We start from the raw sequence: 19,946 nt of genomic DNA, 5'->3' as shown, positions 1-19,946 counted from the left end.
GAGGAGTGCGGAGGATTCGCAACAAGTCCACTCACCCCTCTTGGTGTGGCATTGTTGCAGGATGGCAGAGACTTCACTGGGGCCCCAACGAGGGAACTAGAACAGTGGTGCCCTTTCTGATAGGTGGCGGGGGCTTAAGCCCTTCCGCCTATCAGGACTGGATCCTAGCCTGCACCTGGCTTTGGCAAATGGGGATGCAGGTTGGGGACTTGGGCTGTGCCAGGGGGCGGAGCTGACAGAGCAGGTAGGTTTTCCTCGCATCCACCCCTTGCCCATTTAAGCAGCCCACACCTCGGGCATTACCTGTTTGCTCCTTTCCCTGCTCATGCACCCTTGGTTTAAGCTGATAGTCAATGACTTTGTTGTGGCTACGGTGGTCACCATCTTTTAAGGGGCCAGGTAGGAATTTGCCCACTGGGCTAATTGGCACCCAGCCGGTGGTTTTGCCTGCCTCATAGCAATCGGCACAACTGGTTGGGCATTGGGGCAATCCTTTGTTTTGGATGGTTGTAGTCTCTGCTTGCCCCTCCAAACGCTGGGGTATCCTGTTAAAGGGATATGGGGGGAATGGCTATGTCTGCATGCCCTGGCAGGGCCAGGGCTGAAGGCACTCCCCCAAACAGCGGTCCCTGCGGGGGTCTCCCTATTTGATGTCAGTCTTAGGAACCCCCGCCTGGATTGACCATGCGTCACTTCCGGTTGGTGGGCCAGAAGTATTTTGATAGCCCCATGCCCAAGCCAAACCTCTTTCATCTGTATTCAATAAAGTTGTGGCCTGTTTTGACTCAAAACCAGTATTACTGGTCTCTTATTTATATGGGTTAGGGCATGGATAGGCAAACTAAGGCCCAGGGACTGGATCCAGCCCAATCGCCTTCTAAATCTGTCTCGTGGACGGTCCGGGAATCAGCGTGTTTTTACATGAGTAGAATGTGTCCTTTTATTTAAAATGCATCTCTGGGTTATTTGTGGGGCATAGGAATTCATTCATTTCCCCCCCTTCAAAATATAGTCCGCCCCCCCCCACAAGGTCTGAGGGACAGTGGACAGGCCCCCTGCTGAAAAAGTTTGCTGACCCCTGGGTTAGGGTATGGGGAGCCGGATGCCTGGTCCTGCAAGGACTTGGTTAGGAGATCCCAATCAACCTTAAAGAAGTTGAAGTTTTCAAAGCAGATCCATCACATGCCAGGGAGCGAAAGGAATGTGCTGATCTACTCTAAGGACCTCTGGCTATCATCTTTGAGAATCCCTGGAGGGAAGGAGTGGCCAATGGTATATTTCAGTGTCCTTCAAAAAGGGGCATCTGGGAAACTGCAGACTGCTCAGTCTAACTTTGATAACAGGGAAGATACCAGAACAAATGTCAAAAAAAGTCAGTTTGTAAGTGACTTGATAACAATGCATTGAAGATATATATTTTTATATCAAGCTGGGGGCTAGGCTCCTCCCTACTCTATGATTGTAAAAACAAGTCGTCCCCCACCCCCCAGGTATCTTGGAGGGTCGGGATACAGAAACTCTGACATTAATCTGTATGCTCTGACGGAAGACATGTTAATTGCTTTAGATTTTTTCAATTTTTAGACAATCATAGAACTGTGTGGAAAGGACCCCAAGGGTCATCTAGCCCAACCCTCTAAAATGCAGGAATCTCTCTTTTTTTGCACAACGTGGGGTTCAAACCCACAACCCTGAGATGAAGGCTTTCCTGCCATTACCAGCAGAGCTATCCCGCTGTCCTGCTTTTCACAATGGAAAGAACTTTATTTTAGTTAAAAGCACCACAATGATCTGTGGCTCCTTCTGCTCTCATTAGTGTGATGAATGCATAATCTTAAGGAAGAAGAAGAAGAAGAAGAAGAAGAAGAAGATGATCCAAATCAGGAAGAACCCTATCAGCTCTGCCCAAGGCATATTGGACAACAGCAACAAACGAAAAAAGATAGACACAACATCTTACAAGGACAGGAAGAAACACCACGGACAGAATAATTGCCACACACAGGAAGAACAAGGATATAGTTTGAGTTCCTCACTTGTAGTTCTATAAATCATTTAATGTGTCAACACGAATAGAAGTTATTAATATGGCAGTTGTTGTACAAGGGATTATTATTATGACCGGAATGTAATTGAAATTAGTAAGATTTTGGAACGAAATAAAGAAAATAATCAACCCATCAATTGCAGCACAATAGGGGGCCACCTAAATTATATAATTCGTATTTGAACAATTGGTATTAGTAATTGTATTATAAATTGGTATTGTTATAATGAGGCTATTATTGGATTGTAATTGAAAACTAATAAAAATTATTATAATAATTAAATAAATAAATCAGGTAGAACCCTGCAGAAAATAAACTGCACTGTAACATGGATGTTAAGTTGTGGGTGAACATATCAGATGACACAGCAATTCTTCAAACAGCTCTTGTTTATCCACAGGCCAGAACAGAACTGAACTGAAGGGTTCAGCCAGCCTGCTTATATAGAGCTCCACTACAACGCAACAGTAACCACTTTCTGTAACTATCCAATCACTGAACGTCACTTTCAATCCCTTATTTGCATATGTGGACCTGAGTGAAAACTATCTACAGTATCCCCCTGCTGGCCCAGGGTGAGAACTTCAGTACATAACAATGGACATATATGCAGGTATACTCAAAACACACACCTGGCTGTTCCAGTTATGTCACCACCATCTCATAGCAAGCAGTAGCAAAAGCTGTAGACAAATATCTACTACGGTTAATAGGATACAGTTTGCCTGCTAATCTGTAAGCAAAGGGAATCCATTTAAGGGCACAGTAGTGTCTGTGCAATGGCACGGCAACAGTCTTTGCAATAGCAGCAGCAACAGCCTTTGCAGCCTTGCCTCCTCCAGCTACCGTTCTTCTGCTCAGGGCGGGCAAGCCAGTGAGGGCCAGGACTCCAGCCCTCGCCTATTGCCCCGAGGTATCTTCTCTGAAAAGTGTCTAACAGCAGACACTTGCAGACTGTCAGTAACTCACGGCAGGGATTTAAGTGCACAATGCAACTTAACCTTTCTGCCTTGTGGATAAATTTCTGTGGCCCACAAGAGCCCACCACCCATTTCCTTAAAACAAGCAAGCAAACGACTCTCTGCAGTTAGGAAAGTGACATGGAAAAGTGTGAGATGAATGAATAAGAGGAATACATGTAAACAGCCAGCAAGTGAATCAGGGTGGATGCTTGGTTGTCATGTAACTGCCCTGCAAACAAGTCAGAAGAGGTGGTTGGTAAAGGCTGGATATAATCAAAACTCTGTGCAAGCTTTGGGTAAGTTAATCAGGATGAGAGCTCAGCAAATTGGACATCTGGAGGACCCCAGTGATTGCAGAATGGCTACAGCCACCTGAATGCTCTTTCTACTGCCAGGCTCAGATTTCTTACACCAATGAAATCTCATTGAATAGCAAGGGTGAACCAATCCCAAGGAAATTCAGTGGTACCTCAGGTGACATACACTTCAGGTTACATACACTTCAGGTTACAGACTCTGCTAACCCAGAAATATTACCTCGGGTTAAGAACTTTGCTTCAGGATGAGAACAGAAATTGTGCTCCGGCAGCGCAGCGGCAGCTGGAGGCCCCATTAGCTAAAGTGGTGCTTTAGGTTAAGAACAGTTTCAGGTTAAGAACAGACCTCCGGAATGAATTAAGTACTTAACCTGAGGTACCACTGTTCTCTTATATGCAAAGAAGTCCATCCCCAAAGGCTGAACAGGTTTCTTCCTCTCAGTTTGGTAGTTAAACCAGTTCTTTAACAATGTTTCTGGTATTAAATACACCAGCCAGATTAAATCAGATAAACAAGGAATATTCGGTGTTATGTTGCAGGGGATGCCAGGAAACAGGGAATTATGTTCACATGTGGTGGGGGTGTAAATATGTACATTTTGTGGGGCAAAGGGTGTTTAAGGAGATAACAGAAATCACTGGGTTAAAGCTGACTGAAAGTCCAGAGGTAGCATTATTATCAATTTATGATGGAGTGGAAGGTTTGCAGGCTATGAAGGACTTGCTCACAAATATATTGACAGCTGCACGAATTTTTATAGCTCGGAAGTGGAAGGGGTAAGGAGAATATAAAATGGAAGAATGGTAGAGTTGTGGGATATAGCTATTAACGATGAATTAATATGTGCCATCAAGGTAAGAGAGGGAATGTGCAGGAGAAATGATTTTGAGGAGATATGCAGGGTGTTTGTAGAATTTGTACTGTTAAAACGGAAAGGGCTCAAACCATCGCAAGAGGTGTTGAAATTTTGGGGGACTTCTTATTTTTTTTAATTTATGATTATTAGTTTGTCAAAATAAAATAATTTTAATAATAATATTAATAATAATAGCACTATTATCAGCCTGGGGCTCAGGGATGACACTTTCTAAAATTTGTTCATGCTTCTCTGACTACTTTGCTATCCACAAACTAGTAAGAAGGCCATCTATAAAGAGTTAATGGCAGCATAAGAAATCTTGGAACTTAGAAACTCTGGGTGGAGTAAGTATGATTTATGGAAACACAGGAATCTGGATAAAAAGCTTCCAGCCTCTAAGGCTGTATTTCTCAAACTCGGGTCCCTGTCTGTTGATGGACTACAACTCCCATCATCCCTGGCAGCTAAGGAAGTGTGGCACTCAAATCGGAAGCGTAACACTTAAATTGTCAGCATAACACTCAAAACGGAAGTGTGGCACTCAAATTGGAAGTGTAACACTCAAAACGGAGCATGTTCTGCTTCCAAAAAAAGTTCGCAAACTGGAACGCTTACTTCCGGGTTTGCAGTGCTTGGGTTCCAAGTTGTTTGAGTACCAAGGTGTTTGAGAATCAAGGTACCACTGTACTGTCATCTTCTTCTTCCTCTGTTATGTACTGAAGTTCTCACCCTGGGCCAGCAGGGGGATACTGTAGATAGTTATGCAAATAAGGGATCAAAAGTGACGTTCAGTGATTGGATAATTTTAGAAAATTGTTACAGTTACATTGTACTGGAGCGCTATATAAGTAGGCTGACTGAACCCTTCATTTCAGTTCTGTTCTGGCCTGTGAATAAACAAGAGCTGTTTGAAGAATCGCTGTGTCGTCTGATATGTTCACCCACAATTTAACATCCTCCTTCTTGGAAAGGTCAGGATGGGGAGGCTGTCTCCACCACTTCTCCTCCTCCTCTGCCCAAGCCCTGACATCGTCTCCAGCAGCCTGTTTGCTAAGTCATATGTACTGCACGGAGAGCCCAGACCTGTACTCCACCTTCCCCTCCCTTGCTCTATCTTCCGATAAAGCTCCAGCCCTGCCCATGGAAAACCTGTGCCCTGCTTCTGGGAGACTCGCCCATTTTGTAAACTCTCTTTCCCCCTCTCCGTCCTGCTTGCAGGCACTGGGGAGGGTGGATTTCGAACAGCGCAATAAATTGCATGCCTGCTAATTGTAGTGCCATATTGTTGTCTCCAGGGCCTGAGAAGTGCAAACACGGCGACTTTCACTTCTCCAATTTACCCCTGGCTTAACCCGTATAAAAACGGATGGATAAGGAAGTGATGGGAGCAAATGCCAAATACAGTCAGACTTTTTAGCAAGAGTTCACAAGTTTGCTAGCCTACATTTCTTGTGCCGTTCTGCAGGCTCAGTGTAAATCTAAGAGGAGTTGGCTCTAAGTGAAGCAGAAAATGCCGAAATGGGAATGGCAGGTCAAGTTGGTGGTTTATGCCAAAATGGCTAAAATGACCGGAAGAATCAGAAATGAGGAAAATAAGGAATGGGGGAAATTTATCATTTATCTTAAAAACCAATGTAAACAGCTAAAATCGTTAGCAGGATTGGAATGACTACACTTGTAGTCTAATGGTGAATTTTGGATACAATGGAGAGGTAAAAGATATGGATTATCATAAAAGATGCAGAAGTAAATGATTAACAATAGGACCCACAAAGGGGAGGAGAGAAGTCCAGGAGATTCTTTGTTTCTGTGTTATATGTTGGATATGTGGTTGTAAAACTCAAATTTGAAAAACCAAAAAAATAAATTTTAAAAAGAGGATATCGAAGTGGGGAATAACATGTTGACGTATTACTATGGGCAAGCTCAGCTCCAAATTTCCCAGGAAGGTTTTCAGGTCTTTTGCTACTTCCATGCATACCAAACACATGGGCATGCAGAGGCCGCAACCATGCGAGTGCATGCATTGAAAGCACATTGTGCCTTGCCTAAAGAATCCTGTGGACTTCTCTCCTCCCCTTTGTGGGTCCTATTGTTAATCATTTCCTCCTGCATCTTTTAATCCAAATCTTTTACCCCTCCATTGTATCCAAAATCCACCATTAGACTACAAGTGTTATTTCAATCCTACTTACAATTTTAGGCGTTTACAATTGTTTTTAAGATAAATTATAAAATTTCCCCATTCCTTATTAAAATTTTGGTCTTCCTGGTTTCTGATTCTCCCGGGCATTTTAGCCATTTCGGCATAATCCATCAACTTGATCTGCTATTCTTCTCTGGTCGGGTGGACTGGTCTATTGCTGTAAGGAAGATGGTCTCCTTGAAATTCCGTATTCTGTACATAAGTGGGTGCTGATGCAGAGACTGGACCCTCCATTTGAGATCTCTCAGATTACCAGTTCAAGACTCCCTGCAGATCCATCCAAGCCCTGACAGTGTTCTCCTGCATAAATTAACTTTGACCAGAATCCCAGGGCAGCATGTAGCTTCTCAGTGAAGTGAAATGGCATTAGCCAGGGGGAGGCAACCTAAGGCCTGTGGGCTGGATGTGGCACAATCGCCTTCTAAATCCGGCCCATGGACGGTCCGGGAATCAGCGTGTTTTTACATGAGTAGAAAGTGTGCTTTTATTTGAAATGCATCTCTGGGTTATTTGTGGAGCATAGGAATTCATTCATTTCCCCCCAAAAAATATAGTCCGGCCCACCACATGGTCTGTGGGACAGTGGACCAGCCCATGGCTGGAAAAGGTTGCTGACCCCTGGCATTAACCATAGGGGTGATCCACTCAGGTCAGGAGTAAATGCCCCTAGGTCAATGCTACAATGCAGTGAGTGCTCCCTTTGTCCCCAGGTACTCAGCATAGCTGTCAACTTTCAGATTTGAAAGTAAGGGATCAGCAGCCTCACCTGTCCTGGGGACAGTCTATGGGATATCTAACAATCTGGGATAGCAGCGGGAAACAGCGCTGGAATAAGGGAATTTCCTGCAAAAAAAAGGGAAGGTTGACAGCTATGGTACTCAGGCTCCTGGTTGGTATGCTCCAACTCCTGCAAGTATTCAGGTAAGCCAGAATCAAGCAAGAGAGTTTTTTCAAAGTTGGCCTCAGAAGTGATCAGCTAAGGAAACTAACCTCTTTTCATCCTTCGCTATGTTGTCGCTGTCAGAATAATATTGTAACGGTAAAACAAAAAGAGCAACAAACTCCTGTTGTTTGACTGTGAAACTTCAATTGTACAGTATAATTGACCCAGGATGAATGACAAAGCCATTTCACATGTGTCAAGGAAATCTGAATTTGCCATCAAGCACTCAGTTAACAGAGAGTTGCACTCAATTTGGCCTCTCTGTTGAGCACTTTGTGTTTGGAAATGTGTGTTGTATTCCCACTTTAGATGTGATGCCATTTATGAAACGGCTGATAGCATGAAGACTTTGAAATGAAACACTAACTACCTGCTTTATCGAGAAGAGAAACATGTAGGTAATCCTGTTCAATAATATCTGAGAAGCGTCCAAATACAGCAAAAGAAACTGATGCAAGATATTGAAAATAAAACTGAATGTATCCGTGGTATGCTAGAACATGCAGTGCATCTTATTACTGGATTGTACTGATTTGGCTTGAAAGTATATTATATAATCATCATAATCTTAGAAGCAGACCACCAACATTGAATGTCAACATTATTTTACACTTGAGATGACATCATAAAAAATATAGATGCACTAAGCATATGAAGGCTCTAATACTGATCACTTATATGCTTTTAAAATATGTTATACATAACAGATGCCATTCTAAGCCACGTGACTCTTTTAACATAAGCATATAAGAAACTCCATTTAAAGTGCTTGGTCAACTATATCTATGGCTACTGGCAGAATGTGGGCTTAAGTCAATTGCTGGGTAGATGATTGTATGTCTGTCAATTTATTGCAAGCAATAAACCTTCCTGATGGCAAGCTGGGAACCTCCTCTCCATTCTCAAACTTGACCATAAAGTAGAACATAAGACAGCATTTCCTGTTACTGAAAAATTAGGCCACTGGTCTTCAACTGGTGGGTTGAGGAATGGGTTGAGATCAAGCTATGGGTCACAACAGCAGCACCATCAGAAAGATACATGGTGAAAAGAATTAAGAAACGGGACCTTAATTCTTGTTTCAGTTAAAGGTGGACCCCAGATCAAGAAAGGTTGCAGACTATTGCTAGACAACTTGAAAAGAATCCCAGGGTTTTCTGTCTTCACTTAAAAGGGGGAGAGAAGCTAAGTTTCTAGTTCTTATGGAAGCTCGGGACCTTCTGCACAACCATATCTCCTATTTAAAAGTCTGATGCCAAGTACTTGATTGCATGGGGCTTGAAACTTCACCCCGAAAACCATGAAGCCCTTGGTTCAACAGAACAGCATAGTAATAAACAACCCCCTCCCCAAGGGTAATAGTTTAAAATGCACTCTGGCTTAAAATTATACATGTATTTTTTCCTTCCAATATACTGTGGGGACCAGAAATGTACTCCATCTAATGAACTTTATGGGCAGCAAACCAACATGGTACAACAAGATCGCAGGGATATATGTAATGCACACATCACAGTATGTAACACAAGCATTTTGTTTTCCCTGTTTGTTGTGGTTCGAGGACCCGAACCCCGCGCAGTGGAATGAAACACAAGGACACGTGATATAAGGTTAATGGGCAAGAAAAGGCCACAACTTTATTGATTACAGCAAGTGAAAAGGTATTGGCTTAGGCATTGGATTACGTCAGCTGACTCCACCCACTTGGAGAGGGGTGAGTCTAAAAAAACAAAAACAAAGGGGTGGAGCCTGTTGATGCTAATCCAACTATAAGCTCTCCCCTGATGTCACCGAGGGTCGTGCCATGCAGGCATCGGACAAAATACACGACCGCCGGATTCCTTTAACGGAATGCCCAAAAATTGAAGGCGCAGGCGATGGCCACACCTAGCCCTTCGACACCACAACACATTATTCCAATGCCTAACCTACCCACCAATACCACGAAAGTTGTGACGATTGCTACGAGGCAGGCGGAAAAACCAAAAAGCCTAATGCCAAATGGAAAAATTCCTACCAGGCCCCCCGGACAACCAGGGCGACCAACCTAAGGTCCATAGCAAGGCCAAAAGAAAACTGGAAACCCTGCTCTAAGGGAGTGGAGGGTGGGTGACTTCCGACGGGACGACAAAAAGTGAGGGCTGGAGGCTGGCGCCGCAGCAATTTAGGCTGCTGTACACGCCCCCTTGAAGGCACCTGGTTGGGTGCCTGGCCAAGGGCGTGGGCGCCAGCCAGGTGAGTGGGAGGCAGGGGGAAAACGCCCCCTGCTTGAGGCGGAGTCCGGCTCCTGGCCACAGCCACTCCCCTCTCTTGCAGGGAGGAGAGTCTCATACAGCTCATTAAACTAGCTCAGAACAGATACTGCTCTATATATTTTTCACATGTATTTTTCAGGAAGTGAAATTCTCCCCCCAAGGATTCTGACGCCTTCCTAACGAGTGTAGCGAGCGTGAAATTGTGCAGCGTCAACGTCTGGCATGTTTACTTAGAAATAAGCTTTTCAGTGCTTTCAGATTCACACAGAAACGATGATGAGGAACCAAGTTAGTCCCTTCCCCAATGCAGAACTGGGACGGACTGGACTTTAAGGTGTCTTCCCATCCCCACATGAAAGAGCACTTGTCAGACTCCTCATGGGCTTTCACGAGACCGTGAAGCAGGGTCAAGACCTAAATGCTGAGGACTGTCTCCAATGTCGCAGCTCCACCGATACAATGAACTTCTGAGCACATAGCAGTTCTTTTTCCCCTGCGGTCTCCTCCAGGGAACCCCCTTGGAGCAGATATTTGGGGCACATGGGGAAGGGAACGGAAGCCCCAACACCATTTGACAGCTTTCCGGGTCATGTGGCCAGCATGACTAAACCGTTTCTGGCGCAATGGGACACCGTGACGGAAACCAGACCTCATGGAAACGCCATTTACCTTCCCGCCACAGCGGTACCTATTTATCTACTTGCACTGGTGTGCTTTTGAACTGCTAGGTTGGCAGGAGCTGGGACAGAGCAAAGGGAGCTCACCACCATCGTGTGGATTCGAACTGCCGACCTTCTGATCGGCAAGCCCAAGAGACTCAGTGGTTTAGACCACAGCACCGCCCCCGCCCACGTCCTTTAACATCATGTGCACATGCATTCAAAAGCCTGGAACTAGACTAAACAGCAAGGCGCAGGCAGTCTTACTCATGTTCATTAATTCCAGCATGTCTAGCCTGAGTAAAACTTAGCTGAATCCCATCCAGTGTTTTCTGTTACTTAAGAATGGCTTTTGCTTGTGGTTTTTGAAAACAGAAATCCTGATATGCGGATTCCAGCCATGGATACATTGGCTGCCTTATAGAGGTCGTTCTGATGAGTTTGTAATTACAACATAATTCTTTAGCTTTTGTTTTTATTCTTTTTGGTGTTTAATTGGAGATTAATTGGTTCTATTCCATGGCATTTAAATAGTAGCTCCAGGAGAAGAAGGGGTAAATGGGGGGGAGGCAGTCATTAACTAGGTAGATGGAAAATTAGCACTGCAAATACAGTGGTACCTCGGGTTAAGTACTTAATTCGTTCCAGAGGTCTGTTCTTAATCTGAAACTGTTCTTAACCTGAAGCACCACTTTAGCTAATGGGGCCTCCAGCTGCTGCCGTGCCGCCGGAGCACGATTTCTGTTCTCATCCTGAAGCAAAGTTCTTAACCTGAGTTACTATTTCTGGGTTAGTGGAGTCTGTAACCTGAAGCATATGTAACTGAAGCGTATGTAACCCGAGGTAGCACTGTATGCATTTGTCTTTGTTATGGGTGGCAATTTATAGCCATTTATAGATCTACTAAGACTGTCAGCACTGTTGTAAGCATATTTTGATATTGTTCAACATATTGCATACATTTTAAAACTTTTTTCTGGTGTATTTCAGTCTTGCATCAGGGTTATCTGTACAAAGTTCAAACTTTTTGCACTACACATTGCAGGACTCCCCTCCTCCTGTGTTTGTCTCTGCTATGCTGAGCAGACAATGGTTGTGTGTGCTGAGAGCATTTTTTTGCCCAACAGACCAGAAAACCAACTAACTCCTGAAGGTCAGGGATTTTGTTTTAAGGCTCCTTTCAGCTTTGCAGAAAGCCATGAGAGACGTCTAGGCAAGAATGCACACGGGAGTTTTCTCTGCGAGAAGCGAGTCTGCTGCATGCCCAATATCCATCTCTGCAACTGGCAATCCCAGAAACACTGTACCAACAAGTCTGCCTAGTTACCTGCAGTCCCTTTCTTGAAAGGGGAAGTTATGGACAAAGTAGCTTCTGGAAGGGAAGACAATAACAGCTTGCTGTCCTCCCAAATTGCTTATTGCTCTGCAAAAAAAAAAAGGACCCAACAGGATCCGCCAAGACAACCAAATATGCAAGGTACTTCTGGTGGCCCAAGACCAGAGATGGCTTTGGGCATCTGCAACACAAATGACAGGTCCATAGGCTTCCATGAAATCGGAAATTGTAATTCCTGTGCAGCCACAGTCCCCAGGGAACTGCATCTCTCAATGGGGAATACAGTGGTACCTTGGTTCTCAAACTTAATCCATTCCGGACGTCTATTCCAAAAACCAAAGTGTTCCAAAACCAAGGCGCCCTTTCCCATAGAAAGTAATGCAAAATGGATGAATCCATTCCAGACTTTTAAAAACAACCGCCATTTAAAAAAACCCAGCAATTTAACATGAATTTTACTATCTAACGAGACCATTGATCCATAAAATGAAAGCAATAAACAATGAACTGCAGTCACACAATCAATCAATCAATCAGTAGCTGAACTGGGTTCCACACAGCCACACACAAAAAGAGCCACAAAAACGCAAAATAAATAGCAAAAACAGACAGACATCGGCATAACACTCCAAATGGAAGTGTAGCACTCAAATCGGAAGCGTAACACTCAAAACGGAAGTGTGGCACTAAAATCGGAAGCGTGGCACTCAAAACGGAAGCGTGGCACTCAAAACGGAAGTGTCGCACTCAAAACGGAAGTGTAACACTCAAAACGGAAGTGTGGCACTCAAAACGGAAGCGTGGCACTCAAAACGGAAGTGTGGCATTAAAATCGAAAGCATGGCACTCAAAACGGAAGCGTGGCACTCAAAACGGAAGTGTCGCACTCAAAACGGAAGTGTAACACTCAAAACGGAAGTGTGGCACTAAAATCGGAAGCATGGCACTCAAAACGGAAGCGTGGCACTCAAAACGGAAGTGTGGCACTCAAAACGGAAGCGTAACACTCAAAACGGAAGTGTGGCACTAAAATTGGAAGCATGGCACTCAAAACGGAAGCGTGGCACTCAAAACGGAAGTGTCGCACTCAAAACGGAAGTGTAACACTCAAAACGGAAGTGTGGCACTCAAAACGGAAGCGTGGCACTCAAAACGGAGCACGTTCAGCTTCCAAAAAAAAAGTTCGCAAACTTGAACACTTACTTCTGGGTTTGCAGTGTTTGGGTTCCAGGTTGTTTGAGTACCAAGGTGTTTAAGAACCAAGGTACCACTGTATTTGGGAGCTTGCCACCTATCTTGGCAGGTCTGCAAATTCCAAGACCGTGAAGACCACAAAACCCCCCCTACAAACTAGGGGAAAGGAAGGCACTGGAGCTGCTCCTTAGTGTGTACTACCCATGCCCTCACTCTGTATTGTTTCTATATCATTTTAAAATAAGGGTTCTATTTATTTTTAAAATGTTTTTGGCTTTCCAATACTCCGGCTGCATTTGTGTGTGTTTGCACATAATCAGGGCACCATGCAAAATGCCCATTAAAAATTAGTTTATAAAAAGACCTGAGCCCTGCAAATAAATACAGAAGACCCGACGTTCTTGCCACCTCTGCATTCCCATTCCAACAGAAGTTTCTGCTCTTAATTTTCTCTCTGAGACTTGTGTTCCGACTCTTTACCTTTACTGTATTTGCTCAGGTGTAACTGACTGGAACTTAGTAAACAAGGATGCAGATGATGAATAAACATGGGATAAAATCCACTCACTTGTATCCTTAGCTTATCCCCCACTAAACCTAAGCAGGTTGCTAAGGACATTTTCCCAATTCAGTTTCCCTCGCAACACAGAGAGTCAGGGGAGATGTCCATTCCCGCCCCCCCCAGCTACAGGAAAAAATATGTCCAATGCCCATTTTTATATTCATAATATTGATTTGCAGCCAGGTCATTCTGGAAACCTGGGCAGCTTATTGTCCTGTCATTCTTCAAAGTTAAAACAGCAATTAAAAAAATTTTTTTTAAAAGATATCCAGTTTATCTGTTTTATCCTAAGATTTCAAATGCCTTCAGGTTGCACACTTACAGTGGTACCTCGGGTTAAGTACTTAATTCGTTCCGGAGGTCCGTACTTAACCTGAAACTGTTCTTAACCTGAAGCACCACTTTAGCTAATGGTGCCTCCTGCTGCTGCTGCGCCGCCGGAGCCCGATTTCTGTTCTCATCCTGAAGCAAAGTTCTTAACCTGAAGCATTATTTCTGGGTTAGCGGAGTCTGTAACCTGAAGTGTATGTAACCTGAAGCATATGTAACCTGAGGTACCACTGTATTTCGGAGCAAGTGCTCCTGAAATTTGAGACAGTGCTTGAGGATTAAGTGATTAAAGATGGACATTTTAGAACGCAGAAAGTGCAATACCTCTGTCAACAAATGCACGTTCAGTATAAAATGGAAAGCTCGCTTTCCCCATTTTATTCTGATTGCTACTGTGTTAATGGTGCTTTTTCTCCAAGGAACTCAGATGTTCCACCCCACCACCATTTTTTCCCTCACAAAAGTCCCTGGAATTGGGTCAGGCTGGGAGAGGGTGACTGGCCCCCAACCAAGGTCCCCCACTGAACTTAATGGCCTGAGTAGAACTCGTGTCTTCCTGGCCCTCGTCCAACACTCTACACATGACATATGGATTCTTGCTTTTGTGACTACTTCCAAGGCTGGGATTCTCCTTCATCCTTCTGTCTCTCCATCCAACCTATATGGGGCCATTTCATTTGGGAGCAAGTTCAAGAAAGCCTAGTCACTCAAGGGCTAAATTAGCCTCTTGGGGAACATGCAAGAGGGCAAGACAAGCTTATACTTGGAAGAAAATGGAACTTATGTGTGAGTATGTAGGCGCTCCTATTTTTCTATAACAGTAGCATTAAAGTCTGAGGCTGCCAATCCTACATACCCTGATTTGGGAATAAGCCACACTGGGATTTACTTCCAAGTAAACATGCACTGTGTACCATCTCTCTTAAGCTGCCAATTCTTATGGTGATCAGTTTTTGTAAAAGAAAAATGTTATCACATGGCAACAGATAACATTGTCACCTCTCTTTTAGCTTTAAACTGAGGCCCTTGTGACCCAAGAGAAGCTATAAAACTTAGCACAGGGGTAGCAAGTGGCAGGCTTGTTAGATCTTTGGTTTTTTACTAGAAACCCTAGACTGATCAACCGCAGCCAGGTGTAAAATACATACAGTCAGAATTAAATTATTAAAGTGTGCTTCTGAGCATGTTCGGAGCCAAAGAATTTGTTTTTGGCTGGTACAGGAACTGAGCTTTTAGTCCTTTCCCACAAAAGACAGCATACTGTTCTGTTCTTTCCTACTCTTCAGCAGCCTTATTTAGTTGGGAAAAGCCCTTCTGCCGTTGCAGATCACTTGCAAATTTCCCAGACATCTTCCAGTAAATCCTGATCTGTCTTCTGCCCACCGAGAACATGAGAACTGACCATTTAGGCACACAAACAACTACGTACTGTATTGTGAAGTGTATAAGACAAATAAAGCCCCCCACATAGTTGTCCCAGCAAATGAGGAAAGATAAAGCACTACTACAGGGAGGCCCATTTACAAAAGCTGCAAATTGGAGACTGCTCTTTTTGGTAAAGCGTTTCTTCAAAAAAAACCACCACGATTCAGGTACAGTTATTGGATTACAGTCATGCTGGTCTTTAGTCTTTAGGATACAGCGATTAGGAAGGGAACCGCTACCCTCAAAAGAATGGTTGAAATGTGTTGTGTCCTTTATACACAAATAGCAATGGCGAGCGACTCAAGATAATTTAATTCATATTCATATTAATGTTGTTTGGGAACTGTTGTATTCCGGCACTATCCATTTAGCATAAATTGGAGAGCACATAGGCTCAACAGGTAAACGCAGCCACGATTCAAAAAGTATCCGTTGCTTTGAGAAAGATGGCACAATTGGTTTTTCAAGGCAACACAAAACTCTAACACTTTTACGCCACGAAACAGCAGCGCACAGAAAAGCAAGCCTCTTTTGCATTGTTACATTTTGCAGTGTACAGAATAGCCCATTTGCCAACAAACCATACACTTTGCATTCCCCATGCGCAAAAAGTTGATATGTGACCTTCTCAAGATATTCACAAAATGTGAAGTTTTGCGTGCAAGCGAGATTGGGGATCCCTATATAATTAACCTCTAATTGTAGACTGTGTAGCTTCTAACTGCCAGTAAAATCCTCCATTTTTAACACTCTCTCTAAATCTGAAACTATCCGTGTTTATGCTAGAACATGTTAACACACATGTCACTGTTCGAGGGGAAAGCCACAAGAGTAAGCTAGCCTTCTTTCTAATATCTGTTTTACAAAGAAAACACTGAGCAGAACCTTGCACAGAAAATCAGCCTCTAACATCCAAGTTGCAAATCACTGAATTGCACATTGTTAATGTTGCAAACCCTGAACTCAGGGGTGATTTGCCTGCTGCTGAGTCACATTGAAACCATTTCGTAACTAACACTGGGGTGGGTTTTTTGTTTAGTGCAAAACCACCCAAATCCATCCACAAACAGTCACTGAATGTTCACTCCCGCAAGTCACGTATGGAAATGAATTCTACGTGGGTGCTATTTAACAGAACTATTTGGGACCCGTTTCGTTTTCGTTCCACGTCATCACAAACGGTGCCCCTCTGCCGAAAGCCTCTTGGATAAGGAGAAGATGAAAAATATGAAACTGTACCTGGCAAGTACCTGGCGTTCGCCCTCTTTCGTGCAACTTCGCTCCCTCACTGGCAATGGAATGCCCTTCAAATCTATGGCTGGCTGCTTTTGGTAAATGTTTTACAAGACACTAAACAACCTTCAGTTCCACCCTCCATGCAAACACCGCTGAGAACAGGGTACAATGGTAACAAAGCACTTACAGGTAGTATTCAGGTAACCACAAATGCAGCAAGGGCAGCAGATTCGAGATTTAATCCCAGTGTGTGTGTCTCTCCCTGGCCACTGCCACTTTATCTGCCTTGCGGGGGGCAGGGGGGAGGAAAAAAACCCTCCATAGATATATCAGTCAAGACTATTCGCGTGTAATTGTGGGGCATAAATCGCAACAACCTTTCCCCTTATTGTTAACTTCTAATCTGTACTCAAGCCTAGGCGTGTTTAACTGGAAAAACCCCGACAAGGAACAGTTAGAAAAGGAACAGTATTCGATTTCAAAATAAATCTTTGGAACGAAACAGAGACATCTCATTGACAGCTGCGTTTTTTAAAAGAAGAAGAAGAAGAGCAGACGATACGTAGCATGTTGAACACAAGGAAAGGAAAAAGAGGAAAAGCAGAGAACCACCAAACTGTCCCATGCAACATGAATGGATATAAACACACATACGGACTTACCTTTCAAGCAGCAAAAGTCTACCTCCCTCCATTCCTGCTTTTCGCCATCTACCAAAAGTTAAAGTTCTACTAGCCCCAAACCAGAGTTTTTGCATTCCATTCAAGTTAACAATTACAGAAGGATGAGAGCAGGAACTGGCACTAACACAGTGAAAGCATTTGAGCGGACAAGGTACTCCCCAGCAGTTACCAAAACGAACAGACCTTTCTAAATCCGGGAATTGCACAAGACTTGAAAATAAGGCAGAGAGAGAGAGAGAGAGAGAGAGAGAGAGAGAGAGAGAGAGAGAGAGAATAATTGCCTCGTAAATTAATTGCAATTGTCGAGTACACAGAGATTGGCGTTAGAACAGTGAAGAACAGGAATGAAACATGGCAAGCCGAAAAGCAGATAGGAAATCACAGTAAATGAACATGCAGATCTCAGCTCATTGCCAGAGGCAGGCCAGGGATAGACATGCCCAAATCCCAAACTGGAGCCTATGTTCTCAAGCCAGAGGAAAGCCTGGAAATGCCGCAGGTGGGCGTTCCTGCTCTGTTGACCACGTAAGGTCAGAAGGCCAGGACTGGTCAGTCTGGACTGTCCGGGCTTCATGTTGCCTTAGGGCTCTGAGCACACCCACTCTCAGGTAGCTTCTTCTTCTTTGGCGATCAATCCTAGCCGAGTAAGATTGTCTTCCATGAACACAGTTTTAACACTGGGTCCGTAAGTGACAGTGGAGGCCAGTTCTGGAGCCACACGTCCTTCCACAGTGGGGACATGGGTTTCCAGGCGGGAGTTGATCATGGTGAGGGTTTGGCAAGTGTGCCTTCCTCTTAGCATGTTTCTCCCTTTTGACCTGAGTTCGAGTGTCTTCAAAGCCCATGACACCTTTGGTAAAAGGTGTTCTCCAATTGGAGCGTTCACAGGCCAGTGTTTCCCAATTGTCGGTGTTTATGCTACATTTTGTTAGATTTGCCTTGAGAGAGTCTTTAAACCTCTTTTGTTGACCACCAGCATCACACTTTCAATTTTTAAGTTCGGAATAGAGTAGTTGCTTTGGACTAATCCAAATAATCAGGCATCCGAACAGCATGACCAGTCCAACAAAGTGGATGTTGAAGAATCAATGCTCTGACACTGGTGATCTTTGCTTCTTCTGGTACACTGGCATTAGTTTGCTTGTCTTCCCAAGTGATGTGTAACATTTTTTGGAGACACCATTGATGGGATCTTTTGAGGAGTTAGCGTTTATAAGTGATCCATGTTTCACAAGCGTACAGTAAGGTTAGTAGTACAATAGCTTTGTAAACAAGCATTTTGGTTTCCCTGCAACTCTCCCAGTCCTCTGCGGCTTCAACCCACCCATTCCCAGGTAACTCACTAGCCTAAGTCCAAGCCTCAGACCCTCTCCACTACAGATATACATATAGTTGCTTTTATAGCAAGGAACCTGAAAGCAAGGGAACATTACACATTTACAGTCTTCATGTATGTTTACTATGAGGCGTGAAGACACCCTAGAGTGCAGCAACTGCCAGTTTGTGAGCCTGAGAAAGTGTGCATGGCTGCCATACGTCTGGAATTTCCTGGACATAGCCGGGATTCATCCGTCAAAAAATGACATCCGGGCAGATTTTTTAAAAATCGGTTAAAATTGTTAGGATATTTCCGTTCCACCTTAAAAGGGAGCAGGATGTTTGTGTCACAGCCTGCGTATTTCCTGTCTCACAGGATGTTTATGTTGTCAGTTGCTTTCGTTTCTCCTCTGTTTGCCTGAGCAGCCGGAGCAGACGGTCATGGATTCTTTGTTCTGACCAACGCTGAATAAACTGTAAATATGCTCTCCTGCTGTGCATCTTTTGCTGTGTGAATTCTGCTGATAGAGTGTGCACCAGTCCAAGAATTTAGATTGCCACAAAAATATGGTACTGCAGCCCATATCAGAAGCATTTAATTTTTTGGCCATTTCCCTAAAAAATAATTTTAAAAAAGCTTTAAAACTTCTTCTTTTTTGGAGATTTTTGCAAAAGAAAAGAAAAAAGCTTGACAGTTGGTTCATGCTTTCAGAACACACATGATATATTTTCAAGTTCAAAGTCAAACTCAAGTTGTACCCATTTTCAAGATGGCTGGAAGCAAGGCCTTTCCAACAGCATATTTATTTAGACAGGCTCCCAGAATTCTTCAATGGAAGCTGTAACCATTTAAAGAAGCATCTTGCCGCTTTAAGTTAGGGTTGGCATATACCCAGAATTTCCCAGACATACCCGGAATACTGCAGTCAGAAGCAGTGTACAGGCGAAAATGGGGAAAATGTCTGAAAATTTTCGGACGAATGGCAATCATGTTGGCAGTGCCGTTTTTGCCTATTTTCCTTTAAAATAGCTTTAAAACTTTTTCTCTTTTTCCTTTGCAATTTTGGCAAAAAAGCTCCACAACTTTTGTGTCCAGATTTCCGCTTTCTGAAAATATGGCAACCCCATTTAAGTGTGTTGTGTGAACGTTGAATGACGTTCAACAAGATATGTCATGGTAAATATATCTTGAAACTCAATATTGACCATATTTACTTGGAAGCAATGGGACATATGGCAAAGCTTTAGATTGATACAAGTGTCTTTCCATCTTCTTTTGAGTTTTTTCAATATCTCCCCATCTCTCCAAAAATATGGTTGCCATATATAAAGAGACAAAACTGTTTTCCAGGCAAAATGACACGCCCTGTGTGTTGCAAAATTCTCCATTATCATACGGACACAAATAACTAAAAGGCATTTTTTGTTATTTGCATGTCAATGGCAGAGAGTACTCTGACCCCCATGACACAGCCTCAGAGACCAACCTCAGTCAATAGTGCGTAGATATTTCAAGGGCAGCTTGGCACGCCAATGTTTATTCATTGCCGAGAAGAGATGCAGAGTCCCCTTGCAGTGTTTGGGATGTTGTCATGGGCCACGAGTTGGCTTCA

General features: G+C 43.7%; 1 protein-coding gene across 6 annotated transcripts in view; it reads right to left on the bottom strand.

Annotated features, from left to right (window-relative positions):
* Window positions 1-19,946, bottom strand: part of RBM47 (RNA binding motif protein 47) — an 89,360-nt gene that overhangs the window by 31,158 nt on the left and 38,256 nt on the right. The window contains exon 1 of one of the 6 annotated variants that reach the window (XM_053403648.1): window positions 16,996-17,482. The exons of 2 other annotated variants lie outside the window; for them this stretch is intronic. The gene's annotated coding sequence lies outside the window, so the exon portion shown is untranslated. Of the gene's footprint in view, window positions 1-16,336; window positions 16,428-16,995; window positions 17,483-19,946 lie in introns of those variants that run through there. 3 more of the 6 variants (XM_053403647.1, XM_053403641.1, XM_053403642.1) reach the window with 3 other exon arrangements.

This window comes from Podarcis raffonei, chromosome 9 (assembly GCF_027172205.1).
Source record: "Podarcis raffonei isolate rPodRaf1 chromosome 9, rPodRaf1.pri, whole genome shotgun sequence".
Classification (NCBI taxonomy): Eukaryota; Metazoa; Chordata; class Lepidosauria; order Squamata; family Lacertidae; genus Podarcis; species Podarcis raffonei.
Note: the sequence above shows the minus strand (reverse complement) of the source record. Positions and strands in the feature narration are given on the sequence as shown.